This window comes from Macaca mulatta, chromosome 9 (assembly GCF_049350105.2).
Source record: "Macaca mulatta isolate MMU2019108-1 chromosome 9, T2T-MMU8v2.0, whole genome shotgun sequence".
Taxonomy (NCBI): domain Eukaryota; kingdom Metazoa; phylum Chordata; class Mammalia; order Primates; family Cercopithecidae; genus Macaca; species Macaca mulatta.
Genome location: NC_133414.1, coordinates 56139769 through 56162801, shown reverse-complemented (window position 1 = coordinate 56162801; position 23033 = coordinate 56139769).

The window sequence follows — 23033 nt, the reverse complement described above, 5'->3', positions numbered from 1 at the left end:
TCACATTCTACTCTTGCCATGCTCCGTGAGGATTTCTCCAGGTAGACTCTTTCCTGCCTCGGATTTTAGAGTCCATTTTGGGACTCACCACCTCTAGTGGGTTTTGCTTTAGCTCGGGCCACTGTGGACCACTTCTGAGAACATTCCCTTGTTCTTCCACTGCTGCTTTTTCATAATTGCCTACACTTGTGTTTAATCAAAGCTCTGGCCCCTTGACACCCTCTGAGATGCAGGCTGAAATTGTGTAAACGTGTTTCTGCCTTCTACAGTAACTATTTGGGTTGGGGCATTTTGTGGTTCTAAGCACTGCTGGCTTTCTGACCCACCCGGACATCTTCTGTGGCCCATCCACATTTGCGAACTTGATTGACTGCCATGGAGCTGGTGGGATTCCATCAACGGGATGTTGAGGCTCCCCCAGAGGCATCCACATGTAATTATTTGAGTTGAAGGAAAGGCCTCCCCACTGAGAGATGAGTGAACCTTATACCTTACACCTTTCCTTCAGGGTGTTCAGGTAAGAGGCTGACCAGCAGAATGAGGCCCTCTCAGAAGGGAAGTAGGTGATCGACGACATGGGGTCCTCGGGGAGCACCCCCCTCCGCTCATAGGTGGCCAAGCTGAGCCCCGGGAAAAGCTGTGGCCTGCTGTTCTGACTGTGCTCTAAAATACTTCCGGAAAGCTTTTCCTTTATTCTCCCATAACTGCTTCCTGACCCACCCATTCCTCTAGCCTCTGGACTTTAGATTTATTCAGTGAGGTCTGTAATAACAACAACAAGAGCTAAAATCATCCTGACATTTGCTGTATGCCAATATTGTTGTCAGGACTTTATAGAAATTAACTCATTTAGTTAGCTCATATCAGCCCAATCAAGTATTTACTATTGTTTTCCCAGTTTGAAGAGGAGGGAACTGAACCGCAGAGAAGTGAAGACCTGCCCATAATCAAGCAGCTGCTAAGGGGCATCCCTGAGACCACAGCTCACTCACCAGCAGGGAGCGAGAAAAACAGAGAGGGCGAGCACACCTGAGACCTGCTGTGCTGGGCCTTTGAGAGTGTCTGTGAGTGCGTGAGCGTGTGTGCAGTCAGGAGTCACCTGGGGAGCTGGCCGGGGGCCCTCACATGAAAGCCCAACCAGCCACAGCCACAATCGCCCTGCTATTCCTGTCAAGACCTTGCATAACAATAAATTGTTCACATGCCAAGGCTAGAAAGGCAACAGTCTGCAAAGCCAAGCTCTCATTGACCTTATAACCAGAGGGTCTAGCTTATGCATATAGTAGGTTGCTTAATAAATATTTGTTGGAATAAAGACATTAGAAACATTAGAAGTCTCCTTTTGATTTTTTTATTCTGTATGTGCATGTATTTATGTATGCATGTGTACAACGTATATCTGTATGTACATATATATACATGTTTTCATGTATGTGTATAATATACACATGCATGCATATACTGTATGTACAATATATTATAAACATGTGTGTGTTAATATGTCAGAAGTAGCCTTTTACAATCAAACTCTACTGAGGGACACATGATTTGCCTAGTAAAGGATTCCCAAACCAGTAGGAAGCCAGTTTTGTTTCCAGTCTTGAAAAAGAAATATAACTAGCATCAATCGGAATTGAGAAGAATAGTCCTTCTCAACAATATCTCATATTATTAGAGAGTAATCCTGAAAAGATCAGGCTACTACATATACCACACCTGTAGTTAAAATTCAGTTCTGTAAAACCTTGTCTTCTAAGTATACCATTTATGGAGTCAGAACATAAAAGATCTTAAAAATAAATCCTTCAGAAGGTTAAAAAAATCACCAACTTAAAAATAAACACTGAGACATTGATTTTGGAAAGACTCTAACAAGGATGTTGCAGAAAGTCCACAAAACACAGCACCCAACCAAATTCAGGTTCAAGGCTGCACACCAATCAACAAGAACTGCTTGCACATGAAACACCCATCCCACTTTTACAAATCTGCACAGAGAAGCCTTAGAAAGTCACAGAGGGCACTCCATATTCCAGTCTGTAAAGGCTATGATTAGCTGATTAGCATCACTTTAATATTCAATACAGATTTCTCATAAAGCCCAATATGTATTAGTCTGTTCTCACGCTGCTAATAAAGACATACCCAAGGCTGCACAATTTACAAAAGAAAGAAGTTGGCCGGGCGCGGTGGCTCAAGCCTGTAATCCCAGCACTTTGGGAGGCCGAGACGGGCGGATCACGAGGTCAGGAGATCGAGACCATCCTGGCTAACCCGGTGAAACCCCGTCTCTAGTAAACAATACCAAAAAATAGCCGGGTGAGGTGGCGGGTGCCTGTAGTCCCAGCTACTCGGGAGGCTGAGGCAGGAGAATGGCGTAAACCCGGGAGGCGGAGCTTGCAGTGAGCCGAGATCCGGCCACTGCACTCCAGTCTCTGCGACAGAGCAAGACTCCGTCTCAAAAAAAAAAAAAAAAAAAAAAAGAAAGAAGTTTATTGGACTTACAATTCCACATGGCCTGGATGGAGGCCTCACAATCATGGCAGAAGGTGAAAGGCATGTCTCACATGGCGGCAGACAAGAAAAGAGAGCTTGGGCAGGCAAACTCCCGTTATTAAAGTCATCAGATCTCAAGAGACTCATTCACTATCACAAGAACAATGCAGAGAAGACCCGCCCCCAAAATTCAATCACCTCCGGGTGGGTTCCTCCCACAACACATGGGAATTGTGGGAGTTACAATTCAAGATAAGATTCGGGTGGGGACACAGCCAAATCATATCACGATATGTTATTAAAACCACACAATTGAAAACCTCTACTACAAGCCAAATATGTAAAACCTTTAAAAAAAAAAAAAAAAAAACTCAAACTGAGGATTAGAGGATAAATGGTTGTGGGTTTTTTCCACAAGAAATTTCATAAGAAATCAGCTGAGTATGGTGGCTCACACCTGTAATCCCAACACTTTGAAGGCCAAGGCAGGAGAATCACTTGAACCCAGGAATATGAGATCAGCCTGGACAACATAGTGAGCCTAGTCTTCACAACAAACAATTTTTAATAAAATAATTTTTTAAAGAAGTCGTCCAGAATACAGGGCCAACTGGACTTGAGGGATTGCAGAAAGTGTCCTCAAACTTGGACGTCAAGAAAGATGAATTTGAAAAAACAGTCCTGCGTCCCATCATCGTTGGAGTTAGAACTGTCTGAAATGTGTACAGTATGCATTGCAAAAACCTATTCAAATGTTCTTGTTTTTCTATCCAGATATGTTTTTGTTCTGTGTCTGTCTCACACCTGTCCAGAGTCTCTTGCCTGATACTAAGTCATTTGCTTGAAATCTGGAAGTTCTATCTCAGTGTGCTTAGCAGGAAGAATCACACAGGAAGGATACATGTTCTTGGTGACAGGAATGAATGAGGAGGGATAAAGGTTCTTGGGTAATGAATAGGGAATAACCAGGGTAAAAAAAAAAAAAAGTCAAAGGAATTGTGTCCAGAAAGAGGAATTAACTTCATGTTAGGTCAAAGGTATGACAGAACAAAACTCAACTGAAGAACTGTAAGTTATTTTAGAAAGCTGGATTCATAGGGTGGATGGGTGGCGGAGAGAATCATGAGAAATGGGCTCGAGAGTGGGGCAGAAGCAATACCACAGGGCAGAACTCTCACTGAACTATAGAGGGAGCCGCTGAGTTTTACATCGACCCCCCTCACTGCATCCCCTGGGTTAGAGGGCTGGGGGTGCTCTGGTCTAAGTGATGAATCTCTGCAGCACTGAGCAGAGTGTGTTGCCTAATGGGAGAAATTTCAACGGTAATCAAAATTACAGGACTGACAGGCCAGTCCTCTCCTTTCTCTGCACAAGGCTGGGAAGATGCAGCTGGAGGCAGCTGCTATGGGAGGCTCAAAGGATAAACCCAGTTCTTGAAGTTTTAACTCTTTCACATTTCCAGGGACTGTTCATCATCACAGATTTCTTCTCCCATTTTTTGCTTGCACTATCTCTCTCTCTCTCTCTCTGAAATTTTAACATTTAAAGAAGTTCAAATCTCTCCTGTCTTAAAAGCAAAAAGCAAACAAAAAAATGCCTCAACTGCAATGTTCCTTCTAGCCACCATCCCCCTGTCTCCCACTTAACATCAAGCTTCTCAAGAGAACTGTCTGTATTCATTTTTGTTGACTCATATCTCAATGACTCTCCATGCAGTCCACCCAGATTTCTGCCTTCATTAGTTCCCCAGGAGCATATTCCCTTGAGCCATCAATGCTCTCCATGCAACTGGTTTCAGTGGACGGTTTTCAGACTCCTTCTGACTTTCTCATACTCCTTCTGACTTTCTCATACTTCTCCTGGTTTCCCTAACTCCACATTCTCTTAGTTGTCCTCGTCTATCTCTGGCTACTCCTTCTCAGTTTTCTTTGCCAGTCCACCTTTTTCTAACCATCTGTATATGTACAGACAACTCAAGGGCCAGTCCTTAATGAGCTCCTCATCTTTAAACTCCATCTTCTCTTCCCGGGGGGTTCTCATTCATAACAACATTCATTACCATGGTTACCTGGCTAGATGCTCACCAACCTCTGTTCCTCTTGTGGGGCACATAGACCAACTATAATTCCCAGCTTCTCTTACAGTTATGTTGGGGCCACATGACTGGGTTCCAGTTCATGGTACAAGGACCAAAGTAGCATACACCATAAAACATCCTGCATGAGCCCCTTTGTTATGGAACTCAGATCCTGAAGTCACCATTTGGAAGATGGCCATTCAGGAGAACATTCTGACCCACAACAGACTTTGTGAGAGCAAGAAATCAACTTTTATGTGTTCACCCACTGAGATTTTCCAGGGTTTGTTTCAAAAGCGAGCATTAATTACCCTAATACACGTCTACCATCTGCCGGTAGGTGACTCCCAAAGGTACATCTCTAGCTAGACCTCGTCTCTGAGCTCTGAATCTGAATATATGTGTCTCCTCAATATCTCCCATCATAAGTCCCAAGGGCCCCTCTTCCATAATATGCAAACCTGACCTCAGGGCACTCCCAATTGCTTCTCTTCCTGGGTTCCCATCCCAGTGAATGGCACCTTATCTATCCAGCTGCTGAAGCCACAAACTCTGAAATCATCTTCCACGTCTTCTTTCCCTCACATTCCCCAACATGCACCATCAGACATCTAGGCTATCCCTAAACCTAGTGCATTTTTCTCTCCTAAGTTGTACTTTTTCACTCTTACTTCCCTAGTACCAGCCACTATCAGCTCTTGCCTGAGCTGCGGTAAATCCTGTGTTGCACACTTTTAACCTGCACACCTCTAACCCTGCAGTCTAAATTTTCATAGAAAACACTAGCCACAGCCCTGGCTGACTATTGCTCCCAGAATAAAAAGTTGGCATCCTCAATACAGCCGCAAGACCCCACCCGATAAGTCCCTATGAGTTTCCCAAACCTCATTTTATATCTCTCTGCCCTCAGGCTCAGTGCTCCAACCACTTGACCCTTCATCCAGTCCTTGAACCCACTGGGCTCCTCCCTTCCTCATAGCCCATGCTGCCTGGTGCCACAACCCTGCTCCACAGAGACAGAGAGCTCTCGTGCCCTTGCCTGCAGCCCAGGCTAGAGGCTCCAAGTACATCACGACACCTAATCCTCAAAACAATCCTCTGAGGTACGTGCTTTTATACACATCCTATAGATGGGAAATTTGAAGTTGTGGGAATCTAGGAAACTTTTCAACGTTTACATATCCAGTAAGTGATAAAAGCAGAATTCGAATGTCAGCCTGCTTGACTGCAGTGTCCGTGCTCTCACTCCCTGCACTGTGAGGGAGACACTTGCGATGGTTGAGAGGACCATGGTGGAGGACCAGGGAGGATGGGATTCACTGAGGCAGAGTCAAGGCCCCAAAACACCCATTCCAGGAAAACTACAGGTGACAGGGCCTGAAAGGATGGAGGATTAAGCCAAGCCAATAACCAGTCTGGCACTCATCCTGAAGCATCTCCCGTGCTCCTTCCTCTTCCCAGGACCCCAAAAGGCTCCAGTGATTGTCCCCCCAACTTCATGAGGGAGTTCATGACTAACATACTTAGCAGTATTTGATAGCTATTGGATAATTTTCTTATCATCAGGAAATTATTGAGATAATTCCACGTCCTCATCAGTATTACAAATTTCTAAAGTGTCTTGCCAAGCAGAGAGGAATTTGGTTTTAAAAAATAAAAATGCTTATTGAGCACTGCTGGAGCCAAAGTTTTAGGTTGTCAAGAGATGTGATCCTTATTCTTGTGAAGCTTAAGTACCCACTGGGGTGTGTTCTGGTTATCCACAGTCATGGAACAGACAAATCCAAACTTAGTGGGTAAAAACAGCCACTGCTTCTTTATGTGTCATTTTTTTGTAGCTGGGGAAATAGGGCAAGGTTTGGCTGGGTGACTTCTCTGTCCTACATGGCACTGCAGAGGTCACTTGGTGGTATTCAGCTGGCAAGCAGGCTCTTCTGGAGGGACCAAGCTGACCTTACTGACACATCTAGTGACTTGGAAGACATGGGGGATGATTCAGCCAGGCCTATCCATCAGAGCTCTATACAACGGACTACTACCGAGCAATAAAAAGACAAATTACCGATCCATGCAACAAGCTGGCTGAATCTCAAAGGCATTATGCTGAGTAAAAGAAGCCAGTCTCAGAAGTTACACACTCTATGATTCCATTTATACGACATTCTCAAAAAGACAAAACTATAGTCATGGAGTGGGTACCAGGGGCTGGGGGTGAAGGAAGGGACAGTGTGACTATAAAGGAACAGCACCAGGAAACTTTGGAGGAGATGGAACAGTTCTGTGTCCTGATTCTGGTGGAACTGTCCACTCCCAAAAGGTCACCCTTACTGCATGTTAATTTTAAAAATAAAATAACTTTGAGTCAAGTAACAACTTCTTCTGGACTGAATACATGAGCACAGAAGTAATTCTGAATAGAAGCCTGAGCAGTCTGTGCAAGGGACGATGTGCCGAAAAGTGCCTTGGTCCACTTTGTGCTGCTATAACAAAATACCTGAGACTGGGTAGTTTATAAAGAAGAGAAATTTCTCTCACAGTCTGAGGGCTAAGTGCAAATCAAGGCTCCAGCATCTGGTGACTCATTCTTGCTGAGTCATCCCATGGTGGAAGGTAAGAGGGCAGGTGAAGATGAGAGAGGGTAGGGGAAGGCAGAGAGAGGAAAGCAAACACCCTTTAGTAAGGAACCCACGCCTGTGATAATGAACCCACTCCCAAGATAATAGCGTTAATCCATTCATGAGGGCAGACCTTCCTACAGGTCCCACCTCTTCATATTGTTAAAATGGCAATTAAGTTTCAGGATGCATTTTGGAGGGACATTCAAACCATAGGAGGAAGTGAGGAAGGAATCCCTGCTGTGAGCCTCACCCTTCATCCAGGGCTCACCTGGCTGACTCCATTCATCCCAGCAGAACTATGGAGAGTGGAGCCATAGTGAGTCCTGTCATGTCCCGACCGGCATGAGGAGAAAGGCACAGAAAGACTCCAAACCTAGGAGGAGGCCAGGCCAAGTCAGCATGCTCTGGTTTCCCCGCCTCCTGGTTACCAGAGCTCCTTGGGCCATGCCAGCACTTGACAGCAGGCACTGGGACACCAGCCAAAACTCCTCACAACCGCCTCCCTAAGTTGCACTTGTCAGCAATTAAAACATTTGTCAAAGAGTATTTAATCCTGGTGTTATAAAGTGCTATGGCAAACAGATTTGGCTCGATATTTTTTAAAGTTCTACAAAATGGCTACTCCCAACTGTAACTCAATTATGTTACTATGGCTTTAAACAAAAACAGTAACTAAAAAGACCATATTTTGATGTACCAGGAAAAGTCATCTGCAACCACAGAGTCATGAATACTTTTTTTCAAAAAAATAAAAAATAAACTCCAACTATAGAAAGTATCCTTAAAGCCAAGCCGCAGAAACCTCAGAAGTCAAAGGACAAATACAACACACAGGACAGCAGAGGTCATGGTATTTACATCAAACTGTGGAAGAGACTGCGTTTTCTCGGGAGACCCTCAACTCTTTTTACCTCCCATTCTGTTCACCATACTTGGCAGGGATTATCCCCTTGAATTAGGAGTAGCATGAAAACCAGTGGTTATTGTAAATCCAGATCATAGATAGATATTTTCATGAGTCAAAATCTAAGTATGAGTAGGATTTAATTTACATGAAAGGGTGTTTGCCAAATGTTAATAACTGGTGGCCTGAGGGGATGCTGGGAGGGAGCAGGAAGCGAAGTGCAAGGTTGAGGAGGACCCTCTGTGAGGGCCAGGGCCTGTGCAGGGACGTGGCAGGCAGCATGGAGGCTGGGACACAGGGCAGGCAGAGGAACATGGCTGCAAGCAGAGAACATGTCAGACGGAGGATGACAGTGACCAGAGAACATAGTGGGCAGGCAGGGAAGATGGCAGCAAGCAGCGAACATGGTGGGTGGGAGGGGGCCTGGTGGGCATGGAAAACGTGGCATCAAGGATGGAGAACTTGGTGGGCAGGGAAGATGGTGGGTAGTGAATATGATGGGCAGAGAACAATGCAGTCCCCAGACAACCCTTTCCTGCCTGGATTCTGACTGATGGTGCAGTCTCTGGACATCTCTCCCTGCCTCCACTACACCCAGATAAGCAGATGAAAATCTCATGCCAGCTGCCCAAAATGGAACACTGCCCCTTAGGCTTCCCTGAGGGCCACCCCTGCTTTCTTCTCTGCCTATGAGTTCCTAAACATTGGCAGTATCATTGCATCTGCCGTATATCTCCGGTCTGCCCTCTGTCTTCATTTTTGTTTATTTGCTTGCTTGTTGCTAGCAAATAAAGAATAAATGAGGAATAAATAATCTTTTAAAGAAGCCAAGTTGTGCCTTTTGTTCATGGTCCCCAAGTCATCTTAGGGCAGAGCTGTCTGATGGGAAGGGTACAAGTTAGACTCAATAGATTTTTTCAATGTTTACTCAACACACACAAAGTAGAATTCCAGAGGGAGGAAAAGGCATGCAGAGATACAAAGTGGATCACCTTATGATGATCAGGGGCACCAGCAAAAAAGAACACACAGCCTTCACCATCACATGAGGGTCAAATAACATCCTATGCCAACACATGAAGTGACTCTTGCAGGAATTACAAAGACAAAGTAGAATAAATGAGTGTCCTGGGATGTTTTATTGTACCTATTTTAATATACATTTATGACAGATTAAGTGCATTAAAATGAAAATATAAGGAATCTAATAATACATAATGAGTCCTTGGTTCAGACTCTTTTGGAATAGTACTTGTGGGGCACATATAATAATAAATCATGATTTCAATTACAAAGAAAAAATGAAATGTTAACTCTAAATCCACCATAAAACTCACCTCCTTGCTTAAAGAGAGTTGAAATGTGCTTCTGGAGACAGTGAAATGCAGGTCCCTGAGATCTGACCAACTATATCTGGGTCCGGTTCTGGTCACTAACAGTGTGGCATTAGGCACCTCTCCCTGCCTGAGTTGTCATCTTCTGTAAAATAGGGAAATGGTGATCTTGGCTTCAAAGTGTTACTGTAGAGATTACAAAATATACACATAAAATGTATACTAGGAAACACACACTCAACATGAGTTATTAATACTAACAATAGTAGTAGTAGTAATACTGCTACTGCTATTATTATCACTACTACCTGTTCCTGGGGCTTCAAAACAATATTTCAAAAGAAGCAATTCAAAGGAAGAAATGGTTAGTTTTGGATATTTGCAACTTCAAGGCCATAAGTGAGGATGCATCACAGAAAGGGGAGTGAAGATATCTTACACTCACCAAATTACGGAGAATCATTCTCACCTCTGTGTTACTCAGGACCTTTCCAGTATATGTAAGAGGAGGCCCAACGCAGCCTGGCTTAAAAAAAATTAAAATACATAACCACTAAGTCCAACAGTTAACACGGTTTCAGAACTGGTTAGCCCAGAGGCTCTCCAATAGCACGGAGTTCTACATTTCCTTCTTTCTGCCACAGTGTTACCTCCATCTCCTCATGACTGAAGTTCAGTGGTGTGTAAAGATCACACTCTATGCTTCCTCATTCTTGCCTAGCAAGAGGTCTCACTGCTCCAACAAGCACTCTGCACCCCTCCCAAGAGAGTATGGCTAGAGGAAGAGTCTGCCAATCCAGTGAAGCCAACCAGCCTCCATGGCAAGAACTGGGATGGGTCATCAGCTTCATCCCAGATAGGAGAAGACAGAACACTGGAGAAATTCAAGAGAAAATGGATGAGAATAAGTGCTGAATAGTGCATCACTGGGTGGGCTCTCTCCCGGAGGGGGTTTTTCGGAATAAGAACACTGGATGGTTAATTGTGTCCACTACACACATCCTTTGAGACAAATTTGCCACATTCAAGTGGGTCCGGTTCTGCCCAAAGGGTGGTCAGTGAGTTATCCTGTGAGAAACCATCTACTAATCTAATTAAATGTCTGAAGACTACGACTAACTTCTAATGTAGTCCCTTTCAACCACATGTTTCTGTGCTAGGTGCCATGAAAACCCAGGTTCCACTGGGCTCAAGACAGAGATGCGGCCCAGAAGCCACAGATTCACTAAGATGGGGTCAAGAGGCCCAGTGCTGACCCGGCCTGGGCTGGGCTCCAACCATCTTACTTCCTCAAATTAGCAGTCCTGATTACATAAATTACACATCTTACTAAATGCATCCAAAATTCTGACAAAATTTTTTTCCAAATCTGGTTTATTTCCAAAGGTGAAAAGTCTAAATTATAAAATATTACAACGTCCCAATGAAAGTAAACAAGGGAGAATTAGGTGAAAAATCATGGAAGTTTATGAAAACCCCTTCACAGAATGAAGAATTCCCAAGAGCATTTCGTCTGGTTTAAATTAATAACTTATGATTAAAACGCCATTTGTACGAATCCTCCACAAAATGAGAAAGGTCAAAGCGTGACCAGTTGTGTGGTTGTGGCCCTGCTCACACTCTTCCGTTTGGAATGAGCAGCTCTCCTACCCTTTCTTGGAGGCTCTTGGCCATCAGCACAAGAGCATGTGCCCCTATAAATCTCAGGAACCTTTGATTCCACTTCTTGCCTGGAGTGAAAATATCTATGGGCTCTGCCTGCACTTTTATCTTTAAAATTCAAAAAAAAATTAATAGCCACAAGACATAAACAAGGAGCCAAAGACAGAGTGAGATGATAGTTCTTAACTGACTTAGGCAGAATCACTCAGAGAATCAGGGCTTAGAGAAAATACTAATTTAACCCTGAAAGTATTTACTCTCTTGGAAAAAAAATGAAAGGTCATAGCCGTATCTGTTTAACCTTTCTTTTTTTTTTTTAACTGTATAATTTTATTTTTTTATTTATTTTTATTATTATACTTTAAGTTCTAGCGTGCATGTGCATAATGTGCAGGTTTGTTACATATGTATACTTGTGCCATGTTGGTGTGCTGCACCCATCAACTCATCAGCACCCATCAACTCATCATGCTCATGGATAGAAAGAATTAATATCGTGAAAATGGCCATACTGCCCAAGGTAATTTATAGATTCAATGCCATCCCCATCAAGCTACCAATGAGTTTCTTCACAGAATTGGAAAAAACTGCTTTAAAGTTCATATGGAACCAAAAAAGACCCCGCATTGCCAAGACAATCCTAAGTCAAAAGAACAAAACTGGAGGCATCATGCTACCTGACTTCAAACTATAGTAGTCTACAAGTAACCAAGGCTACAGTAACCAAAACAGCATGGTACTGGTACCAAAACAGAGATATAGACCAATGGAACAGAACAGAGTCCTCAGAAATAATACCACACATCTACAGCCATCTGATCTTTGACAAACCTCAGAAAAACAAGAAATGGGGAAAGGATTCCCTATTTAATAAATGGTGCTGGGATAATTGGCTAGCCATAAGTAGAAAGCTGAAACTGGATCCTTTCCTTACTCCTTATATGAAAATTAATTCAAGATGGATTAGAGACTTAAATGTTAGACCTAACACCATAAAAACCCTGGAAGAAAACCTAGGTAATACCATTCAGGGCATAGGCATGGGCAAGGACTTCATGTCTAAAACACCAAAAGCAACGGCAACAAAAGCCAAAATTGACAAATGGGATCTAATTAAACTAAAGAGCTTCTGCACAGCAAAAGAAATTACCATCAGAGTGAACAGGCAACCTACAGAATGGGAGAACATTTTTGCAATCTACTCATCTGACAAAGGGCTAATATCCAGAACCTACAAAGAACTCAAACAAATTTACAAGAAAAAAACAAACAACCCCATCAAAAAGTGGGCAAGGGATATGAACAGACATTTCTCAAAAGAAGACATGCATACAGCCAACAGACACATGAAAAAATGCTCGTCATCACTCGCCATCAGAGAAATGCAAATCAAAACCACAATGAGATACCATCTCACACCAGTTAGAATGGCAATCATTAAAAAGTCAGGAAACAGCAGGTGCTGGAGAGGATGTGGAGAAATAGGAACACTTTTACACTGTTGGTGGGATTGTAAACTAGTTCAACCATTGTAGAAAACAGTATGGCGATTCCTCAAGGATCTAGAACTAGAAGTACCATATGACCCAGCCATCCCTGTTTACCTTTTCAAGCACTGCACTCAGTAGTGGAGCTTGGGGAAGTTTTACAGCTTCTCACATGTGTTTTCTGACATCTCTGCAGATCACAAGATGACTCTGTTTCCACTCTAGTAACATGGTAATAATGTTCACAGATTTCCTTTTGTTGAACTATCCTTGCATTGCTCACAAACCTTTCTTGGTCAGGATGCACTATCTTTGAGAGCATTGCTTGTTTGATTTGTTACCTTTTTTTTCTTCTTTAAAGAATGGAAGATAAGGTGGCTCACACCTGTAATCCCAGCATTTTTGAGAGGCCGAGGCAGGTGGATCACCTGAGGTCAGGAGTTGGAGACCAGCCTGGCCCACAAGTTGAAATCCTGTCTCTACTAAAAATACAAAATATCAGCTGAGCATGGTGGTGGATACCTGTAATCCCAGCTACTCAGGAGGCTGAGGCAGGAGAATAGCTTGAACCTGGGAGGTGGAGGTTGCAGTGAGCTGAGATGGCACCATTGCACTCCAGCCTGGGTGACAAAGCAAGACTCTGTCTCAAAAAAGAAGATAAGATTTGCTAGTTTTAACTGAGATCTTTGCATCTTTGTTTTTGAGTACAATAAACCTATACATTTTCCTTATCATGCTAGGGTGGTTTCTTTCCCCAGTGTGAGATCAGAGTTATGTTCACCATTAGAAAAAGATAAAGACAGCCGGGCACTGTGGCTCACGCCTGTAAACCCAGCACTTTGGGAGGCCAAGGCAGGTGGATCATCTGAGGTCAGGAGTTGGAGACCAGCCTGGCCAACATGGCAAAACCCCATCTCCACTAAAGGTACAAAAATTAGCCAGGTGTGGTGGCAGGTGCCTGTAATCCCAGCTACTCAAGAGACTGAGGCAGGAGAATCACTTGAACCTGGGAGGCGGAGATTGTAGTGAGCTGAGATTGTGCCACTGCACTCCAGCCTGGGCAACAAGAGTGAGACTCTGTCTCAAAAAAAAAAAAAGATAAAGACTGTTTCATCCTTTGCTGTGTTCTGGAACAGTTTAAAATGACAGAAGTTATCAGTTCCTTCAAAGATGGTGACTATTATTTAATAGGTAACTGTGGAAGGACTTGTGAGCAGTGTTTTAGCTACAGGAGAAAATAGACAAGCACGCACAGGGTGATTCGTACACTACACAGGATTGTCCACGCACAGGTCCTTGCTGTGTACGAAGTGCCTGCTACCTGCAGTACAAGTGGCCATAATCCCAACTGGGTTCTCATAGGCTCGTGGTTGCTTGGTAACATTGACATTCCCTCTCGGCTCATCACAACCTCCAGCACACTGATGTGTGAAAATAGGTAACAGGAGAACCCCAGAGCCCTAGTGATGAGGCAACGCCTTCGTGACGCCCCTGCCACCTTGAGTCCGGAGCCCCAAACATGGTGGCTCCCTATCACAGAAATCTGAGCCCACACTGAGGCCAAGACTGAGACAAAGGACACGTGGAAAGAAGTAACAGTCTTAATATGTTGGTGCCAGATTATGAGTTTCTCTGGAGTCTGTCCTAAAGGAAATGGAAAACCACTGAAGGTGCAGCAACAGGAGGCAAGTTAATGGCAGATTGGCAAGAGGGACAGCAGTAAGGAATTTAATTGAAAAAGACTAAAACGTTTCCAGGAATATGTGCCAAATGTGACACTTTAGCAAGATGGGAGACTTCTGCAGACCGCCAGAAAGGATTTCTGCTTAGACTTTAAATCCTTCTTCTAGATGTTGGATTTTACTATAAACCCATTTTTAACATCTTTTCCATTTCTAGAATTCCCTAACCCTGTCATGCTGTTGTCGTTTTTTGTTCATCTTTCCACATGTTTCTGAAGAAGAATAAGTCATAGAATATTTACTGATTATATATAAGCCACAGAATATGTACACAATGTGAACATAATAAAATTAACCATTCAAATGCACAATATATTTTTCAGTTCCAATCATCCCAGCTACATAGTCAAGTAGAAAATATCTTAATATTTCTTCCACTGTATGTGACAAATTAAATGAAATTGGCCAAAATATTGTACTTGTTATGGTTGTCATGCTAAACTAAAAAGGTTGTAATGAAACAAAACAGCTAAAAGTGGAATGATGGTACACGTTCTCTAACCCGGTCCTTGAAAACATCTGCGTCAAGGTGCCAAAGTGGTTTTCCAGTCTTGTGGGTCACTGTCCTCATCACGATTTAATCATAGCCACATTCATGATGAGTGGCATTTACGGAGTGTGAGGAGCTTTGTCTGGTGCCTGTCAGATGGGGCCCTGCGGAGACGGTCTTAGTGGGCCCTCTTTGCACTGATAGAACCTGAAGAGCAGAGGGTCCTGTCTCTCACTTCAAGACGCCGACTCATGGATCCTGGCAGGGAGCCCTGTTAAAACAATACCCAAACTTTTTGAGATCATTTGTTAATGAAGGAAGACCTACAGTTCCAACCCAGTCTTCAGTACTTGGGAAGGCTTGCCTCTCAAGAATTCATTTCATTATTTATTCATTCAACAAATATGTGCTGGGCACCTGCTGCATGCCAGATAACTGCTCTAAGCACTTGGGGCACATCAATAAACAAAGCATGCCTGGCCTTGTGGAGCTTGCATCTAGAAGGAAAAGCAGTCAGCATTAGATAATAAATAAGCAAATCCAATAGCATGCTGGGGGATAAGTGCTGCAATGTAAGTAATAGTACAGCACCAGGGGGTGGGGAGACAGGGTGCGACATGAAGGAGGGTTGAGATAGACCTTGGGGAGAAAAGGACATCTGGGCAAAAGCTGAGGAGAGTGAGGAAAGTGTCTGGGGAGGAGTGTTCCAGACAGAAGTACCCAGCAGTGTGAATGTTCTCAGCAGGTGTGTGCCCAGTGCCCCAAAGGAATAGCAAGGAGAGCACTGGGGACAGACTGGAAAGGGCACAAACACAAAAGGTCAGAGACATACAGGGCCAGATGGCAGAGGGCCTTGGCCATCAGTGAGCTGACGAGCATTGTGGGATTTTGAGCAGAGGAGGGTAAAGAGCTCTCTGCTCTTTTGATAGCCACTGTGCTCGCTCTCTTGACAACAGCCTGTAACAGACCAAGGGCTGAAGCAGTGAGAGCCACTGAGAAACTTTTGCAATAACCCTTAGGAGAGTCTTGGGCCCAGTGATAGCAGAGGAAGAGGTAGGTGGTTGGATTCTGGAACTTTTTTGAAGCTAGAGACAGCTGAATTTCCTGATAAATGCTGAATATTTGATCAGATATCATAACCATATCTTCTTTTAACAGAACATAGTCCAGGAAATCAATTTGCTGTGGAAATTACTTTCTTGAGTTGGTCTGTTGAGGATGTTTCCATGAGAACCCAAACCTGCTAGAGCACGGACTGCAAATTTAGGTTTTCAGAGTTTAGCAAGCTCTCGTCTAATGTCAGCATGACCCTATCATCTATTACTCATCCAAAGGTCATGAAGGAGTTCCCTTACACAGTGTTGAAAATCAGCTGGGATTTCAGACAGGGCTAAGACATTAGCAGATGCTCAAATTGTCACCAAAGGAGTTTGAAAATCTGGAAGCATTATTCTGCTACGTCCAGGAATCAAAGTTGGTGCACGGACTACGACCCTCAGACCAGCAGGGATGCTGAAATAAGAACATAGCATTAAAGACAGGACCACAGGTACTGAAGCTGGAGGACTTCCACCAAAGCCTGCACCCCCCAGACAGGGTGCTGTGCCCTGGAATAAGAGAGCTCATAACCATCTTCTCTGAGCCACCGGGTCTTCCCATTCGGTCTCGGCCCTCGCTTGCTCTCTTCTTACTTCCAAACACACAAAAATACGGTGAGGGTTTGCAGCTGATGAAGTCCCAAAGGAGCGATCCAGGGCTTGGCGCATTTTCCTGTAAGGGGCCAGACAGTAAATATTCTAGGCTCTGTGGCCACACAGTGTCTGCGGAGGCTTCTCAACTCAAAGCAACAGAGACAACACTGAACAAATGAGTGTGCATGAGTCCAACAAAACTTCATTTACAAACCCTGGAATCTGAATTTTATGTGAGTTTTACCTTTCACAAAATATTATTTTCTTTTTACTTTTTTTCAGTCATTCAAAAATTTTAAAACCATTCTTACCTTGCTGGCCAAACAACACCAGGCAACATCCAATGTGAGCCCTGAACTAAACCACGTGCTTTGAAAGGGCTCTGGTGCAGACAGGCTGGCATGGAGCCCCTAGGTCATGCAAAATGTAGTGGTCTTTCTGCTGTGGCCTCAGCTTAGTAGTGACTCCAATAAGTCCCGTGTGTGAAGCCTGGTCGCTGCGAACTCACAAAGGTGCAGCACAGGTCACCAGGCAACTCTGTTTCATGACACTTTACTGCCATCTGCTGGACCACTGTTACAATACAATTATATACAGATTGCACCAACCTTGAATTTGAAGAGTCCCCTTGTAATTTTGTGATGCATCATTTGTTCAATTTAAGCAGTGGCCCTCGGTTGGAGAAACACAGGAGGAAGAAGCAACTAATTCACAGGAGTCCCAGAAGTCATCATGCAAATGACACAAAGATCCCATCACTTTCTAGTTTGAGGAGGGGGCACAAGGGGAAGGAAGGAGGGAAAGAAGACATCTTCCAGCTGTTCTTGTCTAGTCTCTGCAGGCTTAGATTGGTGCTCTGCCTATATTGCAGGTGTTCTGAAAACCGGAGTCCTTCTCACTAGAGTCCCAAAAACATGCCTCAGTCAGACGCCGGAGAGACAGAGAAAGGAAGAGTCCATCAGAGCCTCCTGATTCTAGCGTCACACAGCAACCCTTCTGAGCTCGGTGGTCCACTCAGCGCGGGGTTCTGTGAACTTCTGCAGAGAGCAAGGAGTGCTGCTAAGCTTCCCCAGGTGTGCGTGACCATGTGTGCCTTCATCTGTGTGTGACTTGGGCCAGCACTTGCCCTCCTCCTTCCTTGGCTTCTCTGCCCCTTCAATGGGGATAACACTCCTAGATGTTGCTGCCTCATGGAGAGTGTGACCGCGGAACGAACACCGTTTGCACAGCATAATCAGGATCAGCAGTCCTGAAGCTGCAAGGCTGGCAAGAGAACAGGAGGTGAAAGAAAAGGGCGAGTTAGACCACAGTTGTGGGGTACAGTCGAGAAGCCACGTCACATAAGAGATTGCCTGTAATGGGGCTCCAGGCTTTCAGGCCTGGCAATGGATCCTCAGGTTTCAAAATGAAAAAGGAAAAGAGATAGAGACCAAGACCAAGGGTTACGTGCAGAGACTATGAGGTCCACTGTTTTGTAATTTAAAACCAAAACACTTGCCATTTGCTCTAGAGAATCAGGGAAGAAAGATACAGGGTGATCTGTTTGGCCCCACCCCCAGGCTTCTGGACATTTCCAGGACTCTAGGCAAAGGCAGAAGCCAGGTCAAGAGTCCCACTGTAAAACAGGTGCACCCAGGACCGGGAAAGGCTCAGGACACCCATAGTACACATCGGCTGGAACTCAGGAGGCCTGGGACTCAAACTGCCCTGTGTCCGGCCTGGGGGAACCCGGGGCGGGCGGCATGATGTGCAAACCTCAGACCCAGCTCTGGTAACACAAAGTTGTCCCAGGGAAAAGTGAGCGGATTCCAGTGTTGTGACAGCTGCAGAGGGCGGCTCAGGATGAAGACGCCTGTGTGGGGACAATGGGTCCTTTGTGGGTGCAAGGGAGGTCTTTGGGGGCAGGGCAGTGCATAGGGGTCTGGTGGCCCCTTCACCTCCTTCCAGAACTCTTGGGAAAGAGACACTGCCTGGGAAGACTGAGTGTCATAACTCACCCAACCCCTTGTCCAACATGAAGTGACCAAGCCCTTGATCAGCTTTAAAAACTAGTTTATGGCTGAGCACAATGGCTCACGCCTATAGTCTCAGCACTTTGGGAGGCCAATGCAGAAGGATCGCTTGAGCCCAGGAGTTCAAGAACAGCCTGGGCAACACAGGGAGACTCCGTCTCCACAAAAAATTTAAAAAAAAAAAATTAGCCAGGCGTACTGACACATGCCTGCGGTCCCAGCTACTCAGGAGGCTGAGGCAGAAGGATCTCTGGAGCTCAGGAATTCAAGGCTGCAGTGAGCTATGATGGCACCACTGCAGTCCAGCCTGGGAGACAGAGTCTTGCTCTGTCTCAAAAAACTAAAAATACAAACTAGTTTCCATCTCCTCAGCCACACACCATGATTAAACTTTAGCACTAACACTTTCATGCAGGACAATGGTTGACAGGCTTTAAGACTGCCTCCTTAGCGCATAGAGGGCAATGGCACAACACCATAGCCAACCAAGCCCAGACCAAGGTGGGATTCCACTCTTACCTGCATCTGGAAGGCAGAGTCCCCCTGGTCACTGGCCAGCGCTGTTTGGCGAACTATCCAGGAGGCTCAAGGACTCATGGGCTCTCTTCCTCCCTTCCCTTCTCCCAGTTCCCATCTCCCTCCACACTTTCCCTGCCCACAGCCCTGGGAGTCAGGTCCACAGGGCACAGCCACCCTTGGCCACCAAGGTAAGCCTGGAGTCCTAGGGGGCAGGCTCTGTCCCTCTGGGCTGCTCACCAAGCCACACGCACAAAATCCTGCCTGTCACCCCAGCAGCCTGCCACGCTGCTGAGCCCAGATGGTAAGTTTTAGTATGAAGACACAGGAAGAAGCCAAGGGAAATGTAACAGAGAACTTAGAAGCAGGCTCTGCCTCTGTCCTAGAGTCCCTGAACTGATCCCCTGCCTGGCCCACGAGGCCTGTGCATGGCAGAGGTGTGGCCCCCCGCCAGCACTAGTCAGGGTCAGGTCGTGCCTTGGCCCCCACCCTTCACTCTTGGGTGAAAGCTCTCAATTTGTTCAGTACCCACACATGAGGGGCTGTCTTTATGGGTCTGCCCAGACATCCCAGGCCCTCCCAAGTCCATGTCCTTCCCTAAGACTCTCTACTTCCCAGGACAGTGACAATAAAGGCCCGTTCCCCTCAGGAGAAGCCCCCTCTACTCAAGGTGTGGCCTTGGAGATGTGCCCCGACCATGCCCAGAACCACACAGACTGAGGAGCGACCAGGACCACCCACGCTGGCCTGCCCCTGCCCTCTGATGGCTCCTTCTGGCCCAAGGACCATCCCCTCCTCATTGAAACCCTGACTCAGGGATGCTCTGGGGAAAGGGGAGGTCACTGTGGAACCAGAAAATAAAGATACAACCCTAGCTTCTCATCTAGAGAGTGCCATCCAGCTGTGAGACCAAGTATCGGAAAGGCAATGAAGTAGAGCGACCCCAGGGCTGCTGTGTCCTCACCCGCAGCACGTGCAGACACATGGCACTGTAAGCTACAGGCACAGCTTCTCTGTATCTAGAATTGTGTGTGCATCCATGTGTGTCTGTGTGTCTCTGTGTGCATCCATGTGTGTCTGTGTCTGTGTGTGTCGTCTGCATGTCTGTGTGTGTGTCTACGTATGTCTGTGTGTGTGTGCCCTCCAGGCTGGGTAGGGGCAGGAAGAGTTGAGAGAGGAAGCCTGAGACAGGCCCAGGCCCCAGGCCCTGCTCACTCCCCTCACCTCCTTGGGCTGAGTGCAGTGGGCTTGAGGGTGGATGTGCAGTGGCCTCCTTCCTGAAGTCTGAGGGCCTTGGTCTAGGGCTGAGGTTGAAGGACAGCCTGGCAGGCACAGTACCAAGGCTCTGGGAGAGGCTGTGTCAACCGCCTCAGGGGCGCAGGCAGTCTGGGTGCATTTGGCACCCGCGGCAGCCCCATCTTCCCTGAAAGGCTGAGGAGGGAGGGCAGCCAGAAGTTCCATGGGGACCCCGGTAGACTTGAAAGCTGGCCCACCCAGGCGAATCTGATCGCTGGAGTCGGAGGTGGGGAGGCTGCAGTTAGCTGTGATCGCTCCACTGCACTACAGCCTGGGCAACAGAGCGGGACTCTGTCTCTAAAATAATTAATTAATATGACTGAAAAGTGACTAACTTGGCAGAATTCACCAAGAAGCGGTCGATTGCTCTCTATCAAGCATGAAATAGGAACTAGACTAGAATTACAGAATATAATGGGGAGTTACGTTTTTTTCGTGGGCGTCCCACTGGGAACTCTGGACCCAGAGCCAGGTCTCCTGCTGCGTGTGAGTCTGCTGACACCCCCCTGCGCGCAACCGGGGCCCCTCCGGCCGCCCCGGGACGCGCGTGCTCCTCCCACCCGCGGCCCACACCACTGGCGGTGCGTCCTCCCGCCAGTGGGACCTGCCGTGGGAGGGGAAGGCAGGGGAAGGGAAGAAGGCCGAGTCCGCCTCCCCTTGGGTGTAATCTGTGCTGCTGACTTCAGAAGGATGTCTTCGGGTGGGAAGATTTAACTTGGAGTGAAAGTCGGTAAACTCTGGCCCACGAAACAGGCCAAGGCTCTCTAGGCCCTTCCAGAGGTTTTTTGCATGATGAAGCCCGGCAGTGGGGAGGGCCCCGGAACGCACCAGCCGCGCCCCTGCTGGGAGCTTTCCACGCTCAGCTAAGGCCCCTGGCGGTCCCGGCCAGCGTTTCCATCCGCGGAAAAGACCCACTAGGCGACGTCTAAGTAGCACTTGGAAATCGCTATGTGCGGAACCCTGGCTCGGGCCGGCGGACACCCGGACTCCTCTGCGCGCACAGCGGCCCGCCGAGCCTGGGGACCGAGCCTGGGCCGGGCTCCACGTGACTCCCCGTGGCCCCAGGGAACTGTCGCCCCTGGGGTCCACCGCGGCTGCTCTCTCGGCCCTCCGCTGGCACAGTGGCACAGGGGTTTTCCGGGGCAGGGGTCGGGTCCAGCCTGTCCTGCTTCTGAGCCGCAGGAAGTCGCTGGGACCAGCGTTAAGGAGGAAACCCCAAAATCTCTAATTGGGCAGGAGAACCCCTAAGGGACCTCCTGAGAGGAGGAGCCGCAGCAGAAGACGGCAAGCAGAGACGGAGAGAAGTGTGATATCGTCATAATCAGCACCAATACATACATACATAAATACTTGGAAAATCACCCAATGTTAAATTTCAGATTAGAAACGTCTAAATGTCCACCAGCACGGGAATGGCTAAGTAAAGTATAATACCTAGCTAGAGCAGATGGTACCAGCCAGTCTAAAAGGAGGGTTCAGAGTTTGTTGTAATTTTGGAAATTGTAATTAATACCCATTTAACTGAGGAGATAATTTTTATTTACTAACATGATCTCATTTATAGCTTTAAAATGCTTCTAAAAATAGCAATTTTCATGGTGATTTTATTTGGTTGATAGAATGGGTGGCAATTAATATATGAAAGAACAACTTACCCCAAGAAGACAAACAGGTTAGAGTGACCTTGTGCAAAAAATAATAATAATAATAATTCCATCTGCTTCTGAAGGAAGCGTGAAGTTGCCTGTGTGGTGCCTGCCTCCTTGGACGTGGTGCAGAAGAGCTGGGGCTCTGCCTGGCAGTGCCCACTTCCTCTGTAACAGGTAGCATGGTGTCAGCTGAGGAAAGAGCTGTGGCCTGAGGAAAGGACAGTGGATTCCTGAAAGTAGAGCACAGGGAATGAAGGAGGGACAGGATAGGGGATGGGTAGGGGACAGGGAGTCCAGAATCAGAAGTGTGAACCCTGGGGCCAGGCCACTTGGTCTGGCGATGCAGCCTCCCAGCTTGGCAGCAGGAGGTGAGACCTTGACTATGGCCCCCATGAGTTCCCCATCTCTCAGGAGGGTAGTAATGGTCCCTACTGCTATGATTTAAATACTCCTCCCTTCAAAACTCACGTTGAAACCTAATACTCAATATGGCAGTATTGAGAGGTGGGGCCTTTAAGAGGTGACTGGGTGATTAAGGTTCTGCCCTCTTGAATAGGTTAGTCTGTTAATGGATTGATGGAAGGGTTGATGGATTAATGGGTTATGCAGTAGGACTGGTGGCTTATAAAAAGGGAAAAGACACTTGAGCTGGCACACTCAGCCCCCTGCCGTGTGATGCCCTGAACCACCTATGGGCTCTGCAGAGTCCCTGCCAGCAAAAAAAAACCCTCACCAGAAAAACCCTCACCAGATGCACCCCCTCGACCTTGGACTTCCCAGCCTCTAGAACTGCAAGAAATACATTTCATTTCTTTATAAATTACCCAGTTTCGGGTATTCTAAGCAACAGAAAACAGACTAAGACCCCTGCTTACTAGAGATGTAGAGAGGGGCACACACCAGCATCCATAGAGCACTAAGAAGAGGGCCTCCATGGCATAGGCACCCAGGAAATGTGTCCACTGAGCCTGTGGATTCACAGATGCCTCTGATGGACTTCAGGACGGGCTGGTGGTGCCATTAAAGACTCGTGGCTGCCTCTGCTGTGTTCATGTTGTC